This window comes from Lepidothrix coronata, unplaced genomic scaffold, assembly GCF_001604755.1.
Source record: "Lepidothrix coronata isolate B3197 unplaced genomic scaffold, Lepidothrix_coronata-1.0 Scaffold23, whole genome shotgun sequence".
NCBI classification, from domain to species: domain Eukaryota; kingdom Metazoa; phylum Chordata; class Aves; order Passeriformes; family Pipridae; genus Lepidothrix; species Lepidothrix coronata.
This window is the reverse complement of record NW_016690203.1, coordinates 7,235,740-7,261,553: the sequence shown is the minus strand read 5'-3', so window position 1 is coordinate 7,261,553 and position 25,814 is coordinate 7,235,740. Positions and strand designations below refer to the sequence as shown.

At 51.0% G+C, this 25,814-nt stretch overlaps 1 long non-coding RNA gene across 1 annotated transcript; it reads right to left on the bottom strand.

Moving 5' to 3' along the window:
* Window positions 1-2,225: 2,225 nt before the first annotated feature.
* LOC108494218 lies at window positions 2,226-25,814 on the bottom strand. Its single transcript, XR_001873777.1, has 4 exons — window positions 25,669-25,814; window positions 11,146-11,237; window positions 10,350-10,715; window positions 2,226-2,598 (listed from the first exon to the last, which is right to left on the bottom strand). It is a non-coding gene; the product is annotated as an uncharacterized LOC108494218 (long non-coding RNA).

Here is a 25,814-nt window from a genome sequence, read left to right as displayed (position 1 = left end):
CCTGCCCCTGGCAGGGGGTTGGAATGAGATGAGCTTTAAGGTCCCTTCCAGCCCCAAAACAGTCTGTGATTTTATGTAGGGAATCCAGGGACTGCTCTGCTCCACCAGGAGATGAGCTGAAATCAGGGAAAAACCACGTGAAGCACTTTAGGAGACAAGAGGCGCAGCTGGAGAAGCACAGAGAAGGGATGCAAAAGTCTTTAGCAAATGCACTTGTGGGGTCCTGGAGCTGGAGGTCCCCACAGCAGAGTCTGCAACCCCTTCCTGTGTCACTGAACTCCTGCCATGGCATCTCATCAGGGCAGATGGAAGCACTGCTCTGATGGTGGAGATGGGTCCTCTGACGGCGGGGAGAGAAGGGAGCCTGATCTTTTGCAGTGCAGAGGGAGCATTCCTTGCTGCAAGCCTGGAAATGCAGACCCCAAATCTGTGTGGCTGCAGATTCAGGAGCAGGCAGGAAACTCTCCCTGTCCTCACTCAGGACTACAAGTGACCAAGACTTTGCAGCAGAAGGTGTGGAACCCAGAGACACAAAGCAGGTCAGTGGTCATCCTGTCACCTCTGGGGAGCAGGGATCCCTCTGCAATCAACTTTAGCAGTTCAGAGATGGTGTCAGGAAGCCTTTCATGGCTGATCACCACCAGGGAATGGCTGCAGGAAGGTTTAAAGGGATTAATGTGATCCAGGAGCTACTTCCAAGAGGTTTTCCCCAACCAGAAAGCTGGTCTGCAGCACAAGAAGGGCCTAGCAGGGACCCTTGGCCTCATCGAGGGAGCACAGAGTCTGTAAGTCAAAAGAGGTCCAAAATGTGCCCTGGCCTGTAATGGTCCTCCCTCAGGACCTGCCACAGCTGAGCAAACCCAATGAGCTTCCACCAGTGCATCCCCCAGGATGCAAAGGGCAGCATTTTTGGGGAGAAAAAGCCAGTTCTGCCTAGCCATGTTCACAGCCACGTCTGCAAACTCCTGAATTCCCGTGGCACTTCATTCCTACAGAAACAAGGACCCTCGAGGCTCCTCACTTCGAGCCATTACTGGGGACACCTGAGGAGCGTGAGACCCTTCATGCCACCTTGACCTCCAGCCACCCCACAAGGGAGGGGGTCCCGTTCTGCAGCAACAAGCCCAGCTACACATCCCTTCCCACCTACACCACCTTCACTAGGGCACTCCAACCACTGCAAAAGCAGCTCTGCCATGGTCTTTCAGAAGAGCAGATCCTACAGAGATGATCAGGGTCACCAGCACCCTAACCCTTTACCATCACCCTCAGCACCAGCCAGAGCCTTCAGCTCCCACAAAGAGCAGGGGCAGAGCTGAGAGCTGTGGCGCAGGACTGGCCATGGTGTGGATGCCCATCACAGCCTGCAGCATGGGCAGAGGCTGAGCTGAAGGTAGAAGGAAAGCAGAGCCTTTCCATAACCTCCTGGCAATCAGACTGACCCCTGCCCTGATGGCTCATGGGTCCCAGGTGGCATCTCCTCAGGCTTTTCTTCTACCACCCAGCTGCTGACACACTGCTCGATGCCCACCCAGGAGGGTGCAGGAGGGACCTGGAGCAGGTCAGATTAGGGGGGTAGTAGCTTGGTGCATGGTCTGACCATCACACGTGTGCTCCATCCATCACATGTCCTACAGCCATCACGTGCATGCTCCATCACACGTGTGCTCCATCCATCACATGTCCTACAGCCATCACATTCATGCTCCAGCCATCACAGGTGTGCTCCTACCATCACGTGTGTGCTCAGGCCACCACATGTGGGTTCCAACCACCACAGGCATTATTCTGACCATCATGTGTGTGCTCCAACCATCACATGTGTCCTTCATCCACCACACGTGTCCCCCAACCACCACGTGCACACTCCAACCATCACCCACGTGCTCCAACCATCACCCACGTGCTCCAACCATCACCCACGTGCTCCAACCATCTCATGCAAGTTCCAACCACCCAGACCTCTCTTAGGGAGGGCACAGACAAGTCCTATGCCCTGGAGAGGGGCTGGAGAGGCCCAGAGGATGGCGAGGGTGTTGCTGCCCCTGCACACACACTAGAGAGTTCATCTTTGTTAAAACCTCCAGGCGTGCTCTTAATGTTGCCTCTCTAATAATAATATTTCATCTGCCTGGTCTGATTAGGTTAGGCTCATTTGATTTTTGCAAAACACCTTTAATCACCTTGCGAATTCCCCATCGTTACAAACTGAGCCACCACAAACATTATCGACAATCCCAGTTTTATTTTCAGCAATCTTTTTTTTCATAGGCAAGAAAGACAGTTGTAAAAAAACATAATTTTAAAAATATGAACAAGACAGAGGCTGAGAAAACATTAACAAGGCCCTGTGCTTTCTGCTAAAGTGCCTTCATTTCATTATCATTAAATTTGCCTAGTAATTAGATTTCAGTGCATGAATATTTTAAAAAAAATGTAACAGACAGCCTGTCAAAAAAAAGCACTACAACATCAATTCGATAATTTTTTAGACAGAGACATTCATAAGCAATTAACACAGATTTCCTGGGGTTGGAGACTCTTTTTCTCTTTTTTCTTCCCTTTTGTTTTTTTTCCTCCCAGCCTTGTGTTCTTCACCTGAAATTAAAAGAAAAATAAAATCACCGTAAACATCAGCACTTTGTGCCATTTTTTCCTGGTTTGCTGACAAGATTCCAGTGCCATTTCCCCCTCACTTAGCATGCTGGGGCGCTCCTCTCCCCTGCCTCCCACCCCAGCCTTGCTAAACACGGGCAGGCACAAGGTTGGGTCATCCATCAGACCTCCCCACTCCTGCAGGACCAGATTAAATTAAGGTTGCATGAAGCTTCTGTCTTGATCTTCAGGCATTTCTGCTGAAAACAGTGATTTTGATCACTATTTGCATAATTGTACAGTTACGTATTCACCGGGTCCCTAATTACACGATCCGTGTCCGACACCGCTCCCGACGTGGGGAGGCTTGTGAGGGGCACCAACCACTGCTCCAGCTCCAGGTGAACCCAGGATGATCCATCCCTTTCCCTCAGCTCCTCCCTGCAGGCTGGTGGCCACCTGACCACGGTGGGGACAGCCCTCCCCCCTTGTTTCGGGGGTGACGTGCGCTGAGAGCGACACCAGCCCCCCCCCAGTGGGTGGGATATCAGTCCCTGCCCTACAGCTGCCAAAACACCCTCCTGCAGGGCCATCGTCCTCCCATTTTTACCCACAGCCAAGCTCCAGCACCACCACCCTCTCTCTTGCCCATCCTGCACATTTCCAACAGGGCCAAAAGGTGGAAGGAAAACAGCAAAGTCCCAAATTTTCACCCTTTTTTCCCTCCTCAGCCATCCCAGAAGAACCTCACACGCCAGAAAGAAATCCATCTGGGAACTGTTTGCTGAGGTGATTCAAGGTCTGAGCTGGTTTGGAGGTGGGGGTAGCACAGAATAGGTTCAGTCCATGCCTGGAACTAACACAGACCCCAGGACACACTTCCCATACAACTGATACAGTGTCACTGAGCCCGTGGAGGTGCCCAGGAAGGAGCTGGTTGCTCACCATCGGCTTCTTTCACCTGCACAGGGCAAGTTCCTGCTCCCTCCTGAATTCTTTGTTTGGAAAGCAGCAACATTTGTGGGGATTTTCATAGGATCATAGAACCATGAGATGGTTTGGATTGGAAGGGACCTTAAAGCTCATCTTGTTCCACCCCCCCTGCCTTAGGCAGGGACACCTTCCACTAGACCAGGTTGCTCCAAGCCCCTTCTAACCTGGCCTTGAACACCTCCAGGGATGGGGCAGCCACAAGCCATTTTATTTCAGACAAAGCTTCCAAAATTCCTGGGTTTAGTCCTAAATCAGGACCAACACCTGAAATACTCTAAAAAGACTGCGCATACCAAGTCCTTACTTCAGTGGAGCCCTTGGAATGCCAACAGCCCACCCAAACCCTGGCGTTAGGGCTGTGCTCTCTTACAGGAGCAACGTTTTACAGTAAGTCCCACCCAGGACAGCTCAGGGGTACTGCAGACAGGTAGCCAAAATTAACTTTTCAGGTGTTAAAGAGCATGAACCAGAGCTAAGAGGTGTGTTGGGAAGAGAAAACAATAACCAAAACCCCAAAGCCCAATTATTTGACCTAAACGTACGTGGATGTTAAAAACCCACGTCTGTGTTATTTTTGATTATTGCTATCATCACGATCATCACCTCTGGCAAATTAGGAACACACAAAACAGCCACACACAAAGAAAATCCTGGACCTCAACTCAGGTCATGCCTTCCTAAAATCTCCTTTGCAAGGTTTTATCGGCAAGAGCAGGGAGTAGAAGCAGTTGGTACAAGCAGCTGAAAGACCAAATCAAAAGCATGTGAGCAGATTAAAGAATCAATCTCTCCGTTTGATGCAGAGGAAATCCCACTAATTATAAAGAAGGGGCTTATTTCCTGGAGTCACTCTGTTTGAAGTCATCAAAACTAGTAATACTTAATTACTCTACTTTATGGAATATATAACATCGAGGCCCTTCCCCACTCGCCAGCCCTCTGCTGCCCTCGCTGGCGCTGCGTTTCCAGGGGCTGTGGTGATGTTCCTCCTGTACCTATGCCCTTATTTATTCAAATGAAGCCCTTAACAGCCCTCACACGAGCCTGCAGGGGAGCATTTAAACATGCTTTAAAAGGAGGTTATAATGAAAAAAAAACCCAGAGTGATTTAGCCCTGTGAGTTACCTGGCTGTTCCTGCAAACGTGTGTGCACTGTGCGTGTGCCAGCAAACTCCTTCAGAACCACATCCTGAGGATTAAACCAAACTGAAGGTTTGCCTCATCCTAATCCTTGAAAAGGAAGGGGACTGGCAATGGTGTGACTGAAACATGGCCTCCACAAACCATTCAGACCCTGCTGACCAACCTTTGAAGGGCCAAGAGCAACCTGCCAGCTTCTGGTTCGTGGGCATATTTAGATGACATCCATAGATAGGGGGAAAAACACGTTCAGGTGTCTTGAGGAAACCAAAGGAGGCACAGGATCTTCTCAGAACTGGGATAAACATATTTAAAATTGAGGACTCTCATTCCTCATGTCTCCAGGTGGCTGTAGGGCAAACCTGGTCAGGATGTGCTTTGTTCAAGGACTGACAACCCCCAGCCTCATCAACCACCACAGTAACACTTGAGTTTCTGACACTGGGTGATTACCAGGGAGGGGAATCATAGCTTCCAGTAAAAAATAGCAATAATCATGTTTTTAGAGGTTGAGAAAAACCTTGGAAAATGTGACCCAGGAGATTCAAGCAGGGAAAGGCAAGTAAGTTATTTTTTGCCAATCTTGGTGAGATCTCAAGGGGAGTTGAGTATTCCTGAGTGCATCCCTGGCACTGATGCTGCTCCGAGGACCTGAGTCCTCAAGCGAAGCTGTTCCTGGCAAGGGAGCAAAGCCCATGGGATCAAAACCTTCTCCCAGGATGCAGTGAGGCTCTTTAAGCCCATCACTCATCTAAAGGCACCTCCAGGGAGCAGTTTTGGTGAAGAGCTGCCCATTTCCATGGCTGGGTAGCACCAGATCAAGCCAGGCGTGGGTTTGTCTTGCTCAGGCCTGCCTGGCTATGAGACTTTTTTAGAATTGCTCCTTTTCCAGCAAAGCTGGTAAATTTTGCAGAGGAAGGACAAGATCTCAGCTCTTCCTTCATCACCACCTACACACACCCACCTGGGGCTGCAGGAGCTGCACAGGCAACACTATTACTAGTGGCAATAATAAATCTGCTCCATCCTGGAGTTTCTCCCAAATAATGGAGTCCAGCTGGGGGAGCAGAAGGAGATGTGGAGCCATGTGCCACTGTTTGAAATTCTGCACATACCACCAGCAACAGGAATGTCCCAGGAATGCTGCTATGGAGTCATGAGGCTTCACAGCCAGGAACTGGGAGTGAAAAATGTTTTTTTCCCTAAGATGGAAAGGGAAGAAATCTGCTAAACCCAGGTTTGACCTGACTGGGAAATGCAACTGGGCTCCAGACTAGCTCGGCTGCCCTGAAAAATCCCCTTTAAGATGTCTGAGCTTTGTGAAAGCCCCAAGCAGAGCACATCTCTAAAAACCCTCCACCTGCACAAGGCTCCTTGGATTCTGCTGCCAGTGGGAGAACAGGCAGGTGTCCTGCAGAGCAGCATCTGCAGAGCAGGGATTGGCACCTTGCTGCTCCTCTTGCTCTTGGCTGTGCCCTTCCTTGGTCCTTTTTTGCAGATCAGGCCCCAAAAGGGCCCCAGCACTGTTAGGCTCTGCAGGAGGATGGATGTGCAGTGAGGCATCCACGCAGATATGTGGGGTGAGAGCTCAGTTCCCAGCCCAGTGATATGTTTGCTCCAGGTGCCCAGGACTTCATGGCCCCACTGGGACTTTTCCTTGGGTTTCTCCTTTGGAGAGCAAGAATCCACCTGGAGAAGCACACCTCAGAGCTCTCTTCCCTGCTTTTTGATGCTTGGGAGACATGAATCAATATATTTCCCTGAGCAACACAAAGAATTCCAGTATTCTGCCCATTGCAGGTTGTGGGAATAGTTCAGGGAGGACATGAAACAAAACTCTCACATCTCAGTCCCTCTGGACCTGAGAAATACCCACGATGAGCCTATAGCTGAATTTTTTGCTTCACTTCTGCAGCTCTAAAGTATCAAAGGAGGAAAAGAAGAATCCTCTGTGAGGTGAATGTCCCTATCTTTGCTGGCTGGCAAGAGACCAGCAAGGAAGGAATTTTTTTTTATCCAAAGAGGATTTCTAGGGCTGGACACATCCTCCCCTGACATCTATCGTGCCCCAGGCAGCAGTGGACCAGAGCCAGGACTGAGCCCTGGGTCTCCATCTCAGCCACCAGAGCGAGGACCGGCTGCAGGTGGGAAGGAGCCTTGACTGCATCCCCCAGAACTCCAGGCAGATGGATGGACTCAACTCCCTGGTTCTAGCCCTGTCCTAGGTCAGAGCTCTGTGCTCTGCTCCTGACAGCGGAGCACAAACTAAAAGCTTGGGAGCTGCTGCTGTGCCCTGAGGCCACAGGCAATGGACCTTCTCCCTGTGCAACCTCAGAATGTGAGCTCGAGCCAAGGTGGGGTTTATGCCTGGAAAACAAACACATCCACAAAACCTAAACCTTCCTGAAAGTGAAGGACAAGGGCTTAAACTCTCTGCTCAGAGGGGTGTGGAAGGGGGTCCCCCTCCCTGTTGGCTCTCCCCAGAGGAAGGGGCGAGCCAGTCACCACCACCACCGTCAAGCGAGGAGCTCGCCACAGCCTGGCCGAGGTCTGTTTGTCACTTTTCCTTCATTATTTGCAGTTTGTACACAGCGTCATTAGGGATTCATTCGGTTTCCCTAGCAGCAGGCATTAGTCTGGCTTCCCTTTCCCCCTTCTCTCGCCAGCGCCCTTTATTTTTAGTGTCTTATTTACAGTTTGACAGAGTAACTGTAACCCTTGCAAGCTACTCCAGCGGCTTTAATCGGGGGAATAATGAGTCCTGTCTGGCGATGAATAGAATTTAGGGGACAGATTGTTCCACACTCGCCCGGTGGGGTAATTTATTTATGTGCGCACTTGTCAGGAGGAGAAAGGGACGGGGGATCTGTATGCACCGAGGACACTGCCGGCGCTGAAAGGGAAGGGAGAATGGAGCCAAACGCCCCAGATCCCGCTGCCCCCCCTCCTCCCCTCCGGCAGCTGAATGCCTCCGGTGGCCGTGAACTTGGATGGGCCGAAAGCCCCATTCCCAGGCCCTCGGCACGTCAGCGGGGCCGCCGAGGGCCCGGGCTGCCGGCAGCGGGCTCGGGGCTCCAGATGGGTCCGGGCGCGGCGGGCAGCCCTCCCCGGCACTGCCCCGCATAGCCGCGGCGCGGGGAGCACGTCCCATAGCAACCGTACAGTAGCAGGAGCACAGCGGGGGGCTGGGAAGAGAGGCAAAGCCCTCGGAAAAATACAGGATGGGTCCAGACAATGGCCCTCTCTCATATCATAAATTACACGGCAGCAACAAAAGGCGACGGATCCTGCCCCCTTCCCCGCTCCCACAGCCCGTGCGCTCGCTGGGTGCCGTGGGCATCCTCGGGCACGGGGCAGTGGTGGCATGAGGGGTTTCTGGAGGAGGGAGGTGAAGGCATCGCACCTCCCAGCTCTCAGCATCTCCCTCACCCTTTCCCTCTCCCCTCAGAGCGCAATTTCGTTTGCTCCGCAGCATTCCTGCTTTCTGCTCCCAAATGCTCCCTGAGCATCCACTGCCTCAGCACTGGAGTCGTCTGTCCCACCATGACTGTGCTCCTTCAGCCAGTGCTGACCATGTGCTGGATCAGAGAGAAGCGGCTCCTGGTCCAGAGGTGGGATGCTCTCTCCTTCTGCTCTCCAGGGAAAAGGCCCTTTTGCTCCTCTTTGCTCTCCCTGGCTCAAAGCCAGGAGCATTTTGCATCTAGAGAAGACAGCTCAGTGTCTTCTAGAGGATGGCTGGGGCTGGACCAGACTCTACTGCAGCCATCCCTGGGCTCCTGCGCAAAGCAGGACAGTGGGATCCACCAAGCTCCAGGGTCTCCTCAGCTGGGCAATGGTCCCCCTTACCAGAGAGGATTCACCCCAAGAAAAGGCAGGAGAGATGTGCAGGGGGTCTCTTTGCACCCCCAACTGCCAGGCAGGATCAGACTAAAAGAGAGGGGGGGCTGAGGCTGAACCCATCTGCACTTAGACATGGAGGTGCTCAAGCTCCATCTGAATTTGTTGCTGGTATTCCTTAAACCTCTCCCTGCTTGGCCCAGCTCCCACCTATGTTTGGCACCTTTCCTTTCCCAAATAGCCCCAAAGAGAGCCCACAATTACACTTTCTACCTAAGTTTAAAGTTTGCTAGTGTGGCATCAGGATGCTCTGGCTCTGGTAACACCCTTTTCACACCCATTTTGGCTGCAGGGGATTTGCCTTCACTACTCTGTCAGGCGAGCCAGGACTGAAATGGCAGCAGACTCCAATCCCCATTAACAGCAGCCACGTTGATTCCTGGGGTTTTACCAGTTTAGTGGTGTACTGAGAGAGATGCTTAGAGATGGGTGAGCTGCATAAGTCTGGGAGACATCCAAGCAAGCACCCACACACACCTCACCCAGCCCAGGTTCTTCTCTGCAGGTGAGGATGCTACAAGGACCACAAGTTCTGGCTACATTAGACTCCAAACCATGAAATCGGGAATCTCCCGGGTGGCAGAGAGGATTAAACCAGGCAGAGAGCACTTGTGATGTCATCTCCAGGCCATGGAGCAGAGAAGTGCCAAGTCTTCTCTGGATCTCCACTGTCTGGAAGAGAATCCATACAATGCTTCTGGCACTTCGCCACCGCAGCCCTGGGACCAAAGGCAATGTGCTGATTTCTTCTGACCGATGGTTCCCACTGCCCAGTCCCACGGTTGGAGAGAGCCCTCGGCCAGCACACAGGTGTCTAGAGGGTGGGGACAGTGTCTGCCCAGACCCCCAGACAGGACCTCACCCCAGGGACCCTCCACCAGCTCCCGGCCAAGGGACACTCTCAGCCCAAGAGCCTGTTCCAGGGAACACCGTTCCTTTGGCAGAGAGACCGAGAACTCTCCTTGCTTGGCCGAACCCAAGGCAAGACGAGTCCTCACACACACTTAAAAAACACAAGAAAAGGTCTTTGCACCAGGAGCCTGTGGGGCTTTTTCTGCCCCAGCCAAGGGCTCTGGCAGGTGGGCAGCCCAGCCCTGGGGTCAGAGGCAGCCCCTACCCTGCTCCATCCCAGCTCAGGGGCAGAGTGGTGACGATCGCAGGGAGACCTGCGGGACTGCATCAGGCCTGGGGAGGGGGAAAACCTCCTCCTCGGGGTACAATGACTGTCTATTCTGCTGATCACAAGCCTAATCCTCTTTGGTTTTTAATTGGCATTTGGGCTAAGCTGATTTAAACCTCTTCACCTTGTTGGGTCCCCCCCTCCCCACTTCTTTCTTTTCTTTTTTTTTCCCTTTTTTTTTTTTTACACCAAATAACAACGCTGCCATCACCAAGTCCCCGGCACAATGACAGCTTTGTGCGAGGGCGAGAGGAGAGGAAAGGGGAAGGGAGGGGGAGAAGGGAAATGTGCTGAACCCACTCGGAAACAATGAGGAGTTTGTGATTCAGACTTGACCACTGGCAAAGGACCCGCTTCAGCTGCGCCTCAATAATAAACACACTGTCCCTTCCCAGCACCTCTCCCCCGGCCCATCACCTCCTCCTCAGGCCAGCTGCCCACCGGTGTGGGCTCTACCTGAGGTCCCCATCCCTCAGTGGATGCAGTTTCCCCGTGCCCCAGTGCGACCTGCCAGAGAGGTGCCCACGTCCCACCCCAGTCTCACCAGCAAGTGGCCCCTGGGGTGTTGTGCAGCAGTGGGATGGGGATGTCCCGCTGTCCTCTCCACCCGTCCATCCCTGAGCTGGTGCTGTGTCCCCACGCCGAGGCTGCTCAGCAGCCCTGGTCAGCCTGGACGGACGCTGGTGCAAATCGTGATCTACGTCGTGCTGCAGGCCGGGGTCTGCTGGTTGGAGGAGGAGGAGGACGAGAGTGCATGTGGGATCAGCCGTGGTGAGGGGCTTCTGCTGAGGGTCCCACAAGGCAGGTCCTGCTGTCAGATCCCTGTAGGCAGGGGCTCATGGCTTTTGGAGGGTGGGGGTTTCCATATAGCCCCCACACCTGGGTTCATGTGGTAACGAGCTGATCTGAGCTACAAGAAAACACAAGAGAAACACCTTTGTTACCCCCTTTCCATTTAAAAGGCAGAAAAAACTCCCCAAAGACCTTAAAGGAGCCCTTTGTTCCTGCCTGTGGGACAGACATTTCTCCTGGGGTTTGGGAATAACAAACCAACAAACCCACAAGAACAGACGTTAAGTACAGAACAAAATCCCTGCATGGTTGAGACTTTGGGCCAAGTGGTCAGCAAGGAAGGTGCTGGTGACCACAGAGCTGGTGACCGTGGAGCTTTTGGCCCCTCTTTTTCCCAACGATGTGGTTGCCATGGGCTAGCACCAGTCCCCAGACACTTGCCATAGTGACACTCGGCCCATCTCAGCAGAGTGACAGTGCCAGAGCCTGGTGTAAGAGCTTAGGGAAAGCCTATAAAAAAATTAATTTTTTTTTTAAAATCCACTTACCAGGATATTCCCTGTGAACTTTCACGGGGGACAGAGACCTGCGACTCATCGGCCAGAAAATGAGCTTCACATGGGATGAACTCACGTCCTCCCTGACAGGAAGAGAAAGAAGAGTGGATGGGAACACTTTAAATGTCAGCCCCATGTTCCCTGTCTGGATTATACCTGGACAGGGAGATTACAGCCACTTTTCTGGCAGGAAAAGGGAATAAGGAAGAGAGAAGAAAGCTGGAAAACTCTCAGCTTCCTTGCAGCAGGGCCGGTTTCCGAATCTGAGATGCCCAAGTGGAGCTTCTGCCCTGTGGGGAGCGAGAGGAGCCGGGATCTGCTCTGGGGGGATTTGAAATGGGGGAAAGCTCTCATTGCACCATTCCCTGCCCCCAGCAAGTGTGGGGCCAGCCAGCATCCTGCTGTGGCCACGGTGGCAAAGCCAGCCCCAAGTGTTCAGGAATGACAAGGCAGGACCAAACCCCATAAAACTAAGGCAAAAAACCACCTTTATTTATTCTTTGCCTTCAGGGAACCTGTGTTCTCCAGGCTTCCCTCTCTGCCCAGGGCAGTGGCTGCAGCACCAAGGCCGAAAGCTGAACCCAAACCCAGAGCACCCTGTGGCCCCTGCTCGGGGGGATTTATCCTGATTGCCCCAAGCACTTCCCCCCCAAGCCCGGGGACACCACTGGTGGGAGTCACATCAAGGGAAGAGACTTGGGATGCACCCTGTGCTCTGCAGGGTTCCCCCTTGCTGATGCAGTAGGAACCAAGCAGGAAAGCTCCAGCACTGCACATCCCTGCCTAAAAATAACAAAACCAGGCAGCCCTGACCCTTGTGCTGCCAGCCCCTGCTCCAGGCTGCTTTGGAGCATCCCTACAGAATTGTTTTATATTTTAATAATGTATTAATATTCACTTTGTATATTTTTCCTCTGTGTAAACTCTGCTTTCAGCTGTGGCTACTCACAGGCTACACATCGATTTAGACACCCAGTACAGAACTGACGTGGCTTGTTTAAGAGAGGGAGGGCTCAGGCCAGAGAAACAGCCTGTTCTCCCGTCCATTAGCCCCATAAATCATTTATAACGCTACAGAAATCAGAGACAATCCAATTCTGTGGAAATTCAGCAATGGGGAGCCCGAGTGGCACTGGTGGAACCAGAGCAGGGACGCCCAGACCCATCCTCTCCTTCCAGCCCCACTTCCAACCCACTGATGTGCCCCATCCCAGGGAAAGAAGGAGAAAAAAAAAAAAGGAAGAAAAAAAAATAAATCCCCCAGCATGGACTGAAGTTTATAAATAAAATCAGTGAGAAATGGGCTAAGTAGCTGCAGCTTAGCCCAAGAGCTAAGAGCCTTAGTGCATTTTTGCAAGTTTTAGGGAAGTATTTCCCATTCCTGACTAAGCATGTTTGGCAGGCGGAGCGCGCGTGGCCACACACCCTTCACAGCTCGAGCTAAAGGGGTACAACTGTGACAGTCACCCCTTCCCCAACCCCTTCCCACCTCACAGACCCCACCAGGGACCAGGACTGAGACGAGCCCAGCCACGGTTCCCCACGGGGCCACCCCCAGCCAGGCGTGTTCGGGGCCCCGCCGTCAGCCCACCGGCAAAAAATGTGATTTATTTTTCTTCTAAGGATAAATTTCGAGGTGGTTTTAATCTGCTTTCAAAAGTCCCGTCACACCAGGGTTAAACTCACTCAACATATTTAGGCTTTTAAGTTTCCAGGTCTCATGGCAACAGAGGGATGGGGAGAAATTAAAAAGAACAACTAACGCGGCCTCATGGAACACCAAGATTTTCACCTAACCCACAAGCCTCTCACAACAGGTCTTCAGATAAAATACCCCAAAACATTTCAAGTGCTGTAGTAAAATTAACCAGTTCACACCCCACCAGGTTCTATGAGGAGATTTTTCGCCTGTCTCATATTAACCTGAGCACAATAACTTTGTGCTCACAGCTCATCTGGACCAGGTGAAGACTCTCACACCTCAGACCATCACGCACAAGGAGGGGATGGAGTCACTCATGATTCACATAGATTTTTTTCCCCGCTTTCCTGAGTAGCCACAAAATGGTTTCAGCAGCAGAAAAAAATGAGGCCGTTGAATTTTTCTAGTCCAAAAGAGGGAGGAGGGGTAAAAAAAAATAATTAAACAGCTGTTTCACTAATGCTATCATAGTACACAAAGAATGAAATGTCATCCATTGCATCGAGGAAAAAATCCTGCAGCCGAGCCTCAAGCCCCACAATGTCCCCAGGAGGGCATTTCAAACAATAATTATAAAAAATCTGGTAAAAAAAGGACCACGCACTCGCTTTTGGTGCCGTCCCCATTGCAGGAGACGAGACAAGAGGAGGTTGGGTTGGGGTTGGGGTCGGTGCCTCGTGTGTGACCCGGGGGGTTTCGTGGCTGCGAGGCCCTGAGCTGGGAACAGGGAAATCCCGAGGCCGGGAGGAGCCCCGCGGTGCTGAGGACACGGGACCAGGGGCACCGCGGGCAGGATCCATCCCCGCCCGCGGGATGGAGCCGGGATGGAGCCGGGATGGAGCCGGGATGCAGCCGGGATGGAGCCGGGATGGAGCCGGGATGGAGCCGACCGCGTGGCGAGGACCAGGGGAAGGGAATCAGCCATTTTACACGGCAGCTGCCTAAAATGGTGGCTCCCACCTTCCCTCCTTCCCTCTGCCGCCGTTCCAGCACGCATGCACCCGCAGGGAGGGGAGGGAGAGGGGCCGCAGCCCCCCGCGCGAGAGGGCGCCGGGAACGGGAGCCAAGATGGAATTAGAGGCAGAAATTAGAGGAGGGGAAGGGGGGGAGCGGGAAAGGATGCGCTTCGCCTCGACACGGCCCATCCGCCCCTTGGTTGGCTTTGTGCGTCCTGCGGAAAGAGAGGCAGGAAGGCATCGAGGGGGGAAAAAATGGGGGGAAAGAAGGGGGGGAAAAGAGCATTTGGGCGAGGCTGGCGAGGGGCAGGGATGCGCGTGGGGTGCAGGGAAAAATCTTCCCTCCTTTCTTCGCCGACCCCCCTTCGCCCTCCCCGCAATCCCGCTTTGACTTTTCCCACAGAAGTAGCCAACCTCCAAGAATGCAAATGACATTCATTATGCAAATGCATGCAAATCAGGTTTAACTATCGGAAGAAGGGCTCGGAATTTCTAATGGGTTAACTCTTTCGCGCGCGGCCGGGATAACAAGAGCCCCGTGTCTTCCTTGGGGCTTTGTGTTTCCCAGTCCATCCCAGGCACCCCGATCCACAGCCCTCGGTGGGCACCGTGGGCCCTGGGGAGGGTCTTGGGTGGAACAAAGCATCAGGAAAATACCAACAACAACAGACAAACCCCATTGACGTGGGAGCGGCTGCCCTTCGATAAATGTTCCGGCAGGAGACAAGACAAAGCAGGCTTAAATGCAGAATTAAGGAAAAAATGGAAATGGATAGAAAACAAAAAAGAAACAAAAAATAAAAGCGACAGCAAACCCAGGAAAAATAAAATTAAAGAAAAATAGAAAATAGAAAGGAAAATAAAAAAATTTCAAAAGAAAATTAAAATTTTTAAAGGAAAATTAAAAAGAAAAATAAAAAAACAGAAGATTTTTAAAAAATTAATTAAAAAAAGGAAAAGAAAAGAAAAGGGAAGGGAAGGGATAAGCAGGCCACTCGCAGCAGAAGGTGAAACCTTCCCTGTGGTGCGGCGAAAGGTTCTGGCAGCCACGAGGGTTCTGCTGTTCACACCCAACCCGCTCACCAGGGTGGGCACGGAGCCACCGGCTCTTCGTCCACTGGAAACAAAGTCACAAAACGCACCAAGATCCCATTCTTCTTTTTTTTTTCCAGCTTTTTTCAGTGAGGAAAAAAAATAAATTATGGTTTCCCCCGGTGCTGAGTGAGCCTGTTGTCCTCCAGGGAGGGAGAGAGGAGCAGAAGGATGGCAGAGGTGGCACAGGCCCCCGTCCACATCCCCGTGACCCACCTGGCGTCTCGGGATGCTCAGAGTGTCTTGGGAACACACACGGCATCGGCGTGGGATCACTGCCCTGCTCCTCCAGACCTCTGGAAAAACCCCGATGCCGAGTCCCAGCCCCAAAAACACGAAGGCCCCTGTGCTGGGAACCGAAACAGGAAAATTCTGGGTGCGTGGCCTCGTGCTCACCAAATGTTGGGATTGCAGGAATTATAACTATTGCAATGGGCTGTAAAGTGGAAAAATAGATGCATTGCAGAATTCTGAATATTTTGTAGCAATGCTGTGTTGATTAGCAATAATTAAGCGGTTTAGGATTATTGCTGTGTTTGGCTAAAAATTATTCCTCATTTTTTCTGAAATCTCCTGATAATTCTGTTGTTTTCTATACCTCCTTTTACATTTGATTTTTTTCCCATCTAATTAAAAACTCTTGTTATTTAATCTGGAAGCTATTGAGAACAGGAGAAATAATCTGTGCAATGGCAAGAATTTCCCAAATTTTAGGGGTTTGGTTAGAGACACCATAAAAATCATTGTTTTAGAGTCAATCTGATGTGCTCTGAAATGCAAAAGCCCAGAACTATTGGTCAGCTATAAGAAAAAGAAATCCTTTTGTTTTGTTAAGGTGGTCCCAGGCTGGTAAGGCCTCTGCAGAGTGTAAAATATACTCAAGGTTTGCACTTTGGAAAGCAAAAAAAAGAGCAAGCCCCTTTCCCTACCAAAAAAGAAAAAAAAGGGGTGAGGGAAAATAATTTTAAAAAACCAAACAAAGAATAATAATTTTTTTAAAAAATAAAGCACCTGCAATTTGGTTTCTTTGTCTTCTGCCCCCCAGCCTGCAGAAGCAGAAGCCTTGCTCTGCTCCACTCATCTCGTTCGGACTCCAAGCCCCAATTTCCAAGTTCATGCCTCATTCCAAAACTGGAATTGGGTGGTTTTGTTTTAATAATTATTGTGAAATATATTTCTTTAAAAAAAAGAAGGAGGCAAGGAAAGCCCAGTGCTGTGCAGCAGCAGGGCTGGGGGTGCTGGCGGGCACAGCCGTGCCCAGGCACAGAGCTGGCACCGGCAGCTGCTGCTCACTAATGACTAATGTGCAACTGCCTCACCCTGGCGTGGGGCTGAGGGGACAAACGCCTTCGATGCTGCCTCATGAGCACCCAAACAGCACAGAAATTGTTGTTTCCCAGGAAAATAACAAGTCGGGATGCACTTAACAGATACCTGGTGTCACGGGCACCCCCGGAGCTGCGGCAGAACGGACCTCGGGCTGCAGGACAGAAAACCAGTGCTGGGGCTTAGCACAGTGTTAACTTAAGGACTGGTGCAGAAATTGCTGAATTTAAAAAGTCCCAAGTGGAGTCACGTGAAAAGGGGTTCGGCACCAGCTCCAAAAGGGATTTTAAAATTTTTACTAGTTTTTTTTATTTAAAAGGCCCCTGTTCATTCACCTCTTTTTGCCTTTTCTTCTCTGTCAAGTTTCACTGCTCACATCCACATCTGTTTCAAACCCAATTGTTCTGCTTTTCCCTATTCTTGATGCATCTCTTTGGCCCTGGAAAACTCCCGAAGGCACCTGGTTGTGGCCTTTGGGCACAGGGTGAGAAAAGAGGTGCTGTGGGCATTTGCAGCCTCTGCATCAGCCCATCAAAAAATTCAACTTTCAAAATGTTTTAATCCCTTGGCATTAGAAATCAACTGCCAAGTAACACTCTCCAGGAGTGTTTATCCACACAGAGGGTGGAATGGAGCCTGGCAGCTTCCACAGCTCTTCCTTGTGTGGAGGGACCTGTAAGATCACAGGAATGAGGGAAAAACAAGAGAGGGGTAAAAGTTACAAAGGAAACATATTTCTTGTCAATAATTTCAAGCAGCTTCTCAACGAGGTGCAGGGGCTGCACGTCCCATGGGAGATGAGCGACGGAAGCAAAGTGACTCCATACAGCCACTTGAAAAGCCACTGTCCAACCTTTCCAACATGCCAAGGAGTTTTCTGCCTCAAAAGTCCTATTTTCCCCCAAACCCCCACATTCCCTCCTTGCCATAGGGGTGTTTTCCAGGTGGGATGCTCTGGGCTTCACGTGGCCCTGCTGCGGGGAAAAGACGGGCTGGGAGGAGGTGCTGCTGGTCCTTGAGTGAACCCAGCATAAGATCACGAAAGGCAGGGACATATGGGAAACGCCAAATCCTTGGAATGGGACATGGTGCAGCAGGAACACCACCAGGGGTGACAGTCCCAGGTGCCCCAAACCAGCCTTCCTGACGGAGAAGAGTCTGGGCAAAACTGTGGGGCAAAACTGCTGGGGCAAAACCTTTCGGTTTTCTTACCGAGCGGGACGTCTGTGGGTGTTTTAAGGAAGATCTGAGGTTTGGGCTATTCCAGACAGCAGAAGGCTTCCCTCCTGCTCGCCCACACCATCACTGGTCCTGCCAGGAGTGACCAGGGGACAATCCTGCACCAAGCACTTTTAGGGAGAATCCCAACTTTTCATACTCCTGTTTAAGGGCAAGAGGAAAAGAGGAATATCACAACTATTTTGTGATAGTTGATGCTCATCACCTCTTGGAATGCAACGGGATGTGGAAGCGCACTTGGACCACGAAACAATTTCCACCGGGGAAATTTTGGAGTTTGATTATTTGGCCTTAAAAAAACCATCAGTCAGAGGCTCTCGATACTGTTATTTTTGGAAACAAGGGCTCTCGATACTGTTATTTTTGGAGGCAGGGGCTCCAGATACAGTTATTTTTAGCTGGTTTAAACTCATCTCACCAAGCCCTTTTTTTAAAGCCAGCTCCCCAACCTTGCAGGGCCAAAAATTTTATTTTTTTTTTTTTTGCCAGACTCAATTCTCCAGCACCTGGGGCTGCCGATAATGTTCTAAAAAAAAAACCTACCCCCTCCCCCCCCACAAAAAAAAAAATCAATCCCACCACCCTTTTTTTCCTAATTTTCCCAAAGAACCCGAAGGCGTGAGCACTGAGAGTCAAATTTGCCCAGGACCCGCGTTCCCTAAGAAAGCAGGGCTCATTCGCCTTCCACAAACTCCGCAGTGGCAACAAAAGTCCCTTTCAAGCCCTTCCAGACGCAAGTCCTTCAGCTCAATTAGTCAGGCACACAGAGACACAAAAAAGCCTCCCATTCAGGCCAGTGGCTGGCTGTGGAGGACAAGGGCGAAGAAAGGATCTTTCTCCCACGCTTTCACTGGGTGTCATAACAAGCAGAAAGCCCTCTTACGGGGGGATTATTGGAGATAAGAGTCCGATGGAGGGGCTGGGGCAGGAGCTGGGGCTGCAGAAGGAGGGGAGGAGGGGATGGGGATGGGGTTGGAGGTTGCAGCTCCCAAGGTCGGGTGAGCACGGCCGCAGACGGCATCGCACTCTATCAAAAATGTTTAAAAAAAATCCCGATATTCCCCCCACCCCGCGCACACACGCGCAGAGTAATCCCGGTTCTCCATGGCAACCCGCGCCGTGGCCATCCCTTGCACCGGAGGAGGGAGACAGCTTTGCCTGCGCTCCGGCCTCTCGGCCGGCTTGTTCTGGTGCTGGCAGAGCCTTGGCTGAGGGGGCAGAGTGGCCAGGCAGCACAGCCAGGCTTCCTCCTGCTCCCCACCTCTCCAAAAATCAGTGGTTTTCTAGAGCAAAGAGCACCAGGGAGATGCACAGCTCGGTAGGAAAGCTCTCCCTCCGAAAACCCACCCCGCCCTGCTGATGCTCCTGCAGGTGGATGGGTTTAAGGTTAAAAACAACTTTTGTTCATTAAAAACAAACAAACAAAAAAAAAATGAGAGAGAGAGAGAAGAAGAAGAAAGAAGTGTTAGTGTGTGTTAGTGGGTTTTGCTGTTCAAAGCCAAAACAAAGAGGAAGATGGGAGAACATTCTCCAGACAGTGGGGGTTGTCTGCAAAATTGTGGAGTGGGGCAGTGGCCCAGGGCCATCCATCCCCCATGGTCCCTGTCCAGCCCAGCACAGCATCCAGAGACCTCAAACCTCCCACCAGCCAGAGGGGTTAATCCTGTACCTCCCCGCCAGGCCCCAGCAGGGAGAAAATTCCTGGATACTGACAGTGCCCTGCAGGATTAATCAAAGTTCCTGAGTGAATTATGTGCCTAATTCCCTTGAACAATCCAAGTTATATTATTAATTCCCCATCACTCTCCCATTGACTCTATAGGTGGCTGTGGAGGCCAGTGCCCCTCCATCTCTTTTCAAAGATAGGATTCCTCTCCCAAAACCAGGGCACAGAGGCAAATTCAAAGCAAATGCCAGAAAATTGGGGGTATTTTTCCTCCTGCTCAGCCCCAAGCCCCCACCAATTGCCACGGAGGGATTGCCACCACTTGTGGCACCGTGGAGGGCCAGGTGACAAGAACATCCAAGTTCAGCGACATTTTACAAGGATCAGGGAGGGGATATAAACTCTCCAGCTCAGGAACGGAAAGCCAAGAAACTCTCTTGGAATACATTATCCCATAATTGTAGGGTTTCAAGCACTTTCTTCCCAAGCAGCTGGTGCCTGCTGATGCCAGAGGAAGGTTATTTGACTCTGGCACATTCCTGCTCGGTTCAGCCCAGGAATCCCTAAAGCAATCCACTCCTAAGAAATACTGTAAAAGATGAGTATTTCACTCTTACCTAAAATAGCAGAAATTTACTAAAAGTCAGAGGAGGAGGGACAGATGAAACAAAGCAGATTCCCCAGGGAGAAATCTTCCTCCTTGCCAAAGAGCACCCAGTGCCTCCATAAGGATGACAAGGATCTTGGGGACCCACTTTCCCCTCCCCAGAGCTCCCATGCTGATCCAGCAGAGCTTTTGTGGTTTTTTTTCAAAGGATGTGTTCTGAGCTTCCAGCAGGCAGGAACCTTCTGAAGGTCAAATTAAACCTGGTTTACCTGCCTTGACCCAAACACCTCAAGGCCACAGGATGAGCCAAACAGGCTCTTGAGCCACACACAGGTCTCGAGGCCGGGCCATCCCACCACACCAATCAGTGTCCAGTGTTTTTCATTCCCCACACTTATTAATCTGCCTTTTTTTCTCTTTTTCCTCTGAGAGCCTGAATTTTCTCCCTGTCCCAAAGCAAGGTCCATCTCATATCTTCCGCCTGCCTGTAAAAATTCTTCACAGGAGACCCAGCAGATGCACCCAATGCGGATGCTCCCTCCTCCTGCTCCAGCATCCTGGCACTACCCCCTTTGTCCCTGCTCCAGCAGTACTAAAACCCCTGAAAGTAGAATTACAATGATTTTTACACCTAGCCTGGGCTGTCAAAGCCAGAGCTCAGGCCGCAGCCGCCACTGCTGGATGAGGATTACACAGCTTAGCTGTACAGTTACAGATGCCAGGTCCAAGTCTGGTCTCAGCTGTAGCAGGATAAATCCTGGAGTTATTCAGCGAGTAAGAGACTGTGATCCACTGATAACCAGAGATGGACTCAGCCAGGAGCACCGATCCAAGACCTCCCCGTTCGCTTTACAGACTTCAGTACATGCAGACACCCCCCACCTGGAATCCCAGCCCCAGGATTCGGGGGGTCCGTCACAGCAGCTGGCACGGGGCTCCTGAACCAGAATTTCTCAGGGCCACCACAGCTTTCCCGGCAGCAGATCCCGCCCGCTCCCGGCGGCTGCCACCCCTTCCCCTGCTCTCGCAGCGAGAGAGGCAGCGAGCAGGGAGGTGTCGGGACTCACACGCACACGTCCCTTTCTATATCTGTCCCTGAAAATCCCGCAGGGCAAGCCGGAATGCGGCCCCAGGACTATTTTTAGGGGCCCCCCGTCACGCTGTCACACAAGCCCGGGCCTGCAGAACCTCCCGCCGCCGCGGCGGGCGACGCGGAGAGGCGAAGCTGCCGGCGCGGGCGGCGAGAACCGCGGCTCCGCTTTCACATCCGATCACTCCGGCTGCATCTGAGCGACCTGCCCGCTGGCGCCCGTCTCCTCCCAGCAGCCTGAAGACCACAGAGCTCATCATTTTCCTTCCAGCTGTACCCTCCTCGGGGCACTGCCACCCGCTTCCCCCCTGGTGGGGTGCAGTGAGAGCCACCCGGTCTCGTTTTTGGACACTCAGCACCACGTTTGCAGCTTGGAATATTAAGAAATCCCCTCTCCCTCCTGCTCCTGCCGTACAGAGACCGGCGCCGGCTATTCTAAAACCGTCACAGGGTGGTGCAAAGCACCTTGCAAAGTGCTGTGGGTCGGTGGCCAGACCCATCGGCAAAGCCACGGTGGGGACAGGCCCGAGATGACCCTGCCCGCACCCCTCCTCGGGTCTGTGCTCCGAAACGGGGGACGCCGGGGCCCAGAGCCCAGACGGTTAATTCCGAGCATCGCCCCAGCCTCCGTTCCCACACACCCGCCACTTGCTGAAATTAAAGCAGGGCCTGATCTGATTCCTATGGCGGCTTAGCGCGCCCACTCAGCCGGTTTATCATAATCCCGACATAAAAATCGTTCCCTTGAAAACGCTCAGGGGCTTGAAGCCCTGATTGTTTGAAGAGGAAAGACTCTGTTCTCGGCACAAAGACGTGCTCCCCTCTCAGCCCCGGTCCAGTGGCTGGAGGCTTCAATCAGCATTTTGACCCCCATAGGTACCGATGGCAGGAAGCCTCATGCTTTGCTTTGGCACAGAGATCCCCCCAAGCCCGTCCCGACCAGCTGGACCACACACTACACAACCTTGACACCCCAAAACCAGCAGAGCTTTGAGGAGCAGTGCTGGGAGCGAGTCACTGCTGGCTGCCAGCCCTGCCGTGAGAGCACCTTTAAAAACCATCCCCTCTCCCACCAAATCTGGATGCAACTGCTTGGAGGAAGGAATTATATCTGTATCTGTGTAGATACACACGTATTCCTATTGTATCAGAATGATTTCTTTGTGGTGGCACTGCAGTGCCATTCCACACCTGCCCAACCCACGGCACATGGGACTGTGCCGAGAGGGAGATGCTGGGGAGAGAAAAGGACAACATGCTCTAGGGAGACCTAGAAGGCTTGAGCCATCAGGGCCTCCTATTGTTTTCAGCTGAAAACTGGAAAAGACCAGCAGAAAATTCCTTCAGTGGGGAAATGTCTTTTTTCCTCCAACACCAAACAATCCCGACTATTTAAAAATATTTTTTAACTACTCTTCATCATTTGGGGGTGAGAATTTTCTAATATTAAATATTATATAATATAAATATTTTATCCATCACAAAGTAAAAGTTCATATCCACTGGCAGCACCAACCAGCATGAGTATTTCTGCACTTTTGCCACTTTCGCCAGTCCCCTGACTCACAGCGCATCGTTCATATGATGAGAGTGGTGTGAAAGGGCTTTGGACTCAGCAACAAAATGCCCTGCTGCATTTCTGTATCCTTGGCATAAGCATTAAAAACAGGAGCTAAAGGGGATTTATTGAATGAAATTAATAATTTTCAATAATTATGTTTGTATAGGCTTGTTCTCCACAATGACTCACCGAATCGTGGAAAAATTAGTATTGCATTTGCTCCTTTTTTTTTTCCCTGCTCCAAGCTGCTGCTAAGCAAGAGAAGGGATGTGGAGAGCTGATCCCTTGCTCCTGAACATGTGAATGTGTCTCCTATTAATGTCTCCAGCAGTTATATGGCCAGAAGGGAGAACAGAGTAGACAGTGCTGAGTGTTAACCAGTCAAATCATAGTGTCCAGGCAAGCTTAAATGGCCACATGTAAACTGCAATTTGGATCAATGTCATGCCAATACACCGGGCTTACTGCTAGTACACTCCAGAAGCAAATCAGAGAGAAAAGGGGGAAAAAAAAATAAAAATCAGCTCTTTACAAGACTATCCTAAAAACCTTTGAGAGAGCCAAGCTTGCAGCCATGCAGCCAGTCTTGCCACTGGGAATGGCCACCCCCCACAACAAAAATCCAAATTAAAAAGGAATCTCCACCCAGACGAAGAGCAACACGCTCCGACAGCACCCACAGAGCCCACGGGCCGCGGCAAAGCTCGTGGCACCGGGACCCCCAAGGACCCACCGAATGGTCAAGGGGCAGCGAGCGGGGTGAAACTGGTTCCCATTCACCCTGCCGGGCTGGGAGCACAAAGAGATGGGTGGTGGCCAGGAGATGCTTTAGCCCCATGGTGTCACCACGTCCCTGAACGGGGAGAGTCACAGCCATTTTAAGGGGAGTTTTTTGCAGCTCGAAATGAGGTGCACGGGCTCCAGAGAGCCAGGTCGGGCCTGGCGGGCTTTAAACCCACCCTCTCCATCACAGACCAGCACAGGCACATCCTGCCCCTGGGTCTGGGCCCACCACACATGGTTTGCCAAATTCCTGGCCGAGTTTCGTCCTCATCCCAGTTCGCATCCCCCCACTCCTGCCCGTGCCTTTGTTACAGCCAAGCAAGTGACACCATCAAAATCAGCCTATGGCAGTGCCACACGGACCAGGATTGGTCACCCAGGAACACCAAAAGATGCTCACATGGCATCGCTCCCAGCCCCTGATTGGAGAAAAGGCGCTTCCCCCCCCTTGAACGAAGACACCGGCCAATGGTGGGTGGCACATGGCAGCTCCCCAGTGCTCACCCAGAGGAAGAGGCCCTTGTCCCCCTGGGGAGCCACCGCCCCTCTTCACACGAGGACTTCAGGCCACTGCTCAGTGCCGGTGTCTGCCCACAGACACATCCCAGTCCCTCAGCCTGGCTGGAGCAGCAACTATCCACACTACCCATCTGGAGCAGCAACGAGGCTCAGTCTGCCTGGGAAGGATGAAGGAGGAGAGCTCTGTGTGGTAACACCCCACTGTCACCAAAGCCAAGAGTGTCCAACCTCATCCTACGAGACACTCAGGTGTGAGTGTCCATGGAGGATGCTCTCTCCCCTTCCATGGAGGATGCTCTCTCCCTGTCCATGGATCAAAGCTCAAATGATTTCTGGAGCTGGCTCCCTCTTGCCCTGTCCTCTGCAATGTCCCCCTTTGACTGGGGATGAGCCACCTGCCCAGGAGAGCAGCACTTCACTCGCCCCAGGGAGGAGAAAGAAGAAGGCAACAAGGAAGAGGGAATCATATAAGAGCCTGTAAAAACTTCCCTTGCCACCACCGACATGGGCTGCGGGAACAGGACCAGGAACAATGGCAGCACCCAGGTGAACCTCGATGGGAAGACTGAGAGGAGGTTTTCCCTAAGCTTTCCCAAAGAAGATCATTTCATAACTCCCAGTTAACACAGGCACTAAATTATTTTGAATTACAGGGCCATGGGTGAGGGGGAAAAAATACCTTGTTTATTAATTTCAAGCAATCATATGAGCAGGATAAATCTTTCGCGTCACACGCAGCGCTACAGCCCTTCCCTGGATGAGGTGCCAAGGGACAGTTTCTTCTGCCCTTCTGTTTTTTTAAAGATCCTGATGAGCACATGAGCAAAACGAGCGGGTCCAGCATGGGTCAAAAGTCAGCTCATTTCTACATCTCTCACAAGAGGGTTTTCATAAAGTCACAAAGCTATAATTGCTCCTTTCCAAAATTAGTTCAGGTGCCGTCACCCGCATTAGCTCTTTATTATTATTAAGACCTTCCTTTTTTTCCCCTCTCCTTGGAATCACCATTCTGAGATTATTTTTTCTTAATCCACCATGAGATCTTTGTGTTCTTCTAAGCAACATCAAGACACCTTTGCAGATATTTTGCTGTATTTTGAAGGTAGCATCTAAGGCAACCAGTCTCACTATTAAAAATGAGTGGGAAGCACCCAGTTCACCTCTTTGATCCAAAATTCCCTTCTACAGTAAAGCAGGTAAAAAAAAAAAATCTCAGTTTCCACAAGGAAGAGGTTGACACATAATCCAGTAAAGAGGGGTAAGAACCAGCATGGATTTGCAGAGAAGATAAATTAAGCAAAATCAAGTTTCCCAAATAGTCTCACACGGTTCCATACACAAGTTATATATATCTATATATTTTGTGAATCCCCAGTCTTGGAATCTTGAGTCTATGCAAAGAAATGTTCATAGACAAAGGGTTAAAAGAATAAAGAAAGTGTTTGGATAGATACTAGGGAAGAAAAACAAAGAAAACTGCAAGAAACCATTTTCCAAATCACCATATCCTTCTTTCTAATCCTGATATCAAGTTATAGCTGTCAGGGAAGAAAATTAAATGTATAACAGATAGGGAAGAGTGGGGGAGGGAAGTAAAAAAAAAAAAGGAAAAAGAATCCAGTACTCGTATTTGCAAAACAACCATTAATAAACATTGCTCTGTTGCTGCTTTATTAAACAGATAATCCAACACAGTAATCTGTATTGATTTATGGATTTTCTGATGCTCTACGACTGGTTATGCAATGAAAGTTCATCCTTGATCTGTAGTCTGGGTCCTGGACTTAACTAATTCATAATCTGATTGGAAGTTTTACTTTGTTAATTCAATTACGGTTAACGGCCGAGGAGAGAGCGGCAACATCCTTGTCTTTCTCAACACAGGCGGTTTCTCCCCATGCCCAAAATTAGTAAACTCTTAAAATCACAGGAGGAAAATGAGTTCTTAAAAAAATAAAATAAAAAAATCCTACCTCGGGTTTTAATTCCAGACTCTGAAAGTTGTCTTTTTCCCCATTTTTTTTCTGCCTCTCATTTCCTTTCTCTTCCTTTTTTTTTTTTTCCTCTTTTCATTTTTTCTTTTCCTCCTCTTCCTTTTGATGAATTTCCTTTCTTCTCC